Source organism: Suncus etruscus, chromosome 5, assembly GCF_024139225.1.
Source record: "Suncus etruscus isolate mSunEtr1 chromosome 5, mSunEtr1.pri.cur, whole genome shotgun sequence".
NCBI classification, from domain to species: Eukaryota; Metazoa; Chordata; class Mammalia; order Eulipotyphla; family Soricidae; genus Suncus; species Suncus etruscus.
Genome location: NC_064852.1, coordinates 43,858,779 through 43,860,848, shown reverse-complemented (window position 1 = coordinate 43,860,848; position 2,070 = coordinate 43,858,779). Strand labels below are relative to the sequence as shown.

The 2,070-nt window shown below is 37.7% G+C and overlaps 1 pseudogene; it reads left to right on the top strand.

Annotated features, from left to right (window-relative positions):
• The first annotated feature begins 288 nt into the window (after positions 1–288).
• LOC126009403 (thymosin beta-4-like) lies at positions 289–510 on the top strand (annotated as a pseudogene).
• The last annotated feature ends 1,560 nt before the right edge of the window (positions 511–2,070 follow it).

The following is a 2,070-nucleotide window of genomic DNA, read 5'->3' as shown; positions in this document are numbered from 1 at the left end:
AAGAAGGAAAGAAAGAAGGAAAGAAAGAAGGAAAGAAAGAAGGAAAGAAGGAAAGAAAGAAGGAAAGAAAGAAGGAAAGAAGGAAAGAAAGAAGGAAAGAAAGAAGGAAAGAAAGAAAGAAAGAAAGAAAGAAAGAAAGAAAGAAAGAAAGAAAGAAAGAAAGAAAGAAAGAAAGAAAAGAAAAAAAGAAAGCAAAAGAAAAGAATGGAGGAGGCTACCTTCTACATATGGAAATAAATACACTAAAATTCAATTCTCTGGTGGTCGCAGTCTGACTTCATATCTTCTTGCTCACGTGCCTAGTTGCTTCCTTTGCAACCATGTCTGACAATCCGGATATGGCCGAGATTGAGAAATTCGATAAGTCGAAGTTGAAGAAGATAGAAACACAAGAGAAAAAACCCCCTGCCTTCTAAAGAAACCATTGAACAGGAGAATCAAAGAGGCGAGTCGTAAAAGAGCGAGGCCGCCCTTCCATGATGTACACTCCACAAGCATTGCCTTCTTATGTTACTTTTAGCTGTTTAACTTGGTTAGATGCGAAATTGAATAGTTTTAAATTAAATTACCACAAAAAAAACACTAAAATTCATAACTATTAAGGAAATACGTGCAAAGAAAATATCGATATCCACAGTAAGTCTTTTGAGATAGTCTGAGGGCCGATGGATAAGTACCGTGGCACATTTTATTTCTTTTCTTTTAAGCGCTATGACCCATCCCATATGGGTCAGACCTCCAGTCAGAACCTATGAATAGATCTATAATGTCTGTCTACTAGTGGGTGTTAGTATGCATGCAGTGGAGTCCTTTATTTTTTCCTAATCTGTATTGTAAATAATTCCTGCCTATATTGTATATAGCCCCTCCTTTAATGTCTCTCCCCCATTCATCAATTTAAAAAACTTCTATCCTCTTTCCCCCTCAATCCTAATCCGTTATCTCTATTTAACCCTCTTTATCCTCAGTTCTTAACTCCTCAGGTACCTAGACCATATCCCTGCCCCAGTAAGCTGCCGCCCTGCTCCCAAAGCAAAAGGACACCCTTCTCAGCCCCCATCTCTAGTCTGGCAATAAGCTGCTACCACTCCTGCTGACTTATTCTCTGTATCCCTTTTTCCTCCACCTCCCCTCAATGTGGACCATTGCTTGCTACTGGATTCATTTACAGGGGAACCTATATTTATTTTTGGAGCTTGAATGTGTTTCCTGTAAAGAGCAAATTGATAAATTTTCGTTTTCTAATCCATTCTACAGTTACATGCATTTTAGGTTTTGAGCTTAGGCTTTTGATATTTAGTAAAATTCTTAGAAGTCATAGTAAAAATAAAAAAAAAGTCTAAAACCACATCTCATGAATATTCTCACTATATCTAAAATTGGCCAACTCTAAAGACTCAATAATTGTGAAAGATCTGTAAACCAAACTATCAAAAAATTAAAGGTACACCAGGCATGCAGCTGAAAGCTGGCGATTTTAGGAGGAAAGGTAGGCCAAGTCTCACCCTGCTGAAGCCATACATGCTGTAACTACCACCCATGCCACACACGCTCTACCCACAATCTGTGTGCCTTGCTAATGGCTCAGCTTCACAATCATCTACAGATCCCTGCAGAGACACCAAACTGACCAAAACTCTAGGCATGTGGGAATTTGGGATAACATCATCCTTCCCCCCCCTTACCCCTGCTTCTCATATTTCTGGAAGTCTGTCATCTAAAATACAACCACAAAATCCACCGTATCAACCATAAAGCTTGGACCACCTGGCTGCATGACAACTCCAATTGTCTTAATATTGATTTCCTCATAGGAATGTACCAAGTTAGATGCCAACAACTATTTGAAGTCACTTAATGTTAAAAAAGAAAGGAAGTAACAGAAAGATCAACTGGCAACAAGAGCTTAGTATACATTTTGACAATGACTTAATGACCTCATGATACAAGCATTTTTACAAATTTTCTGTTGCTGTACTTTTTTTCTTTCTTCTTTCTTTTCTTTTGCTCCATTTTTTTAAAATAATTTTTATTTTGATCAAAGTGGACTACAAATCCACAGTAGTATTT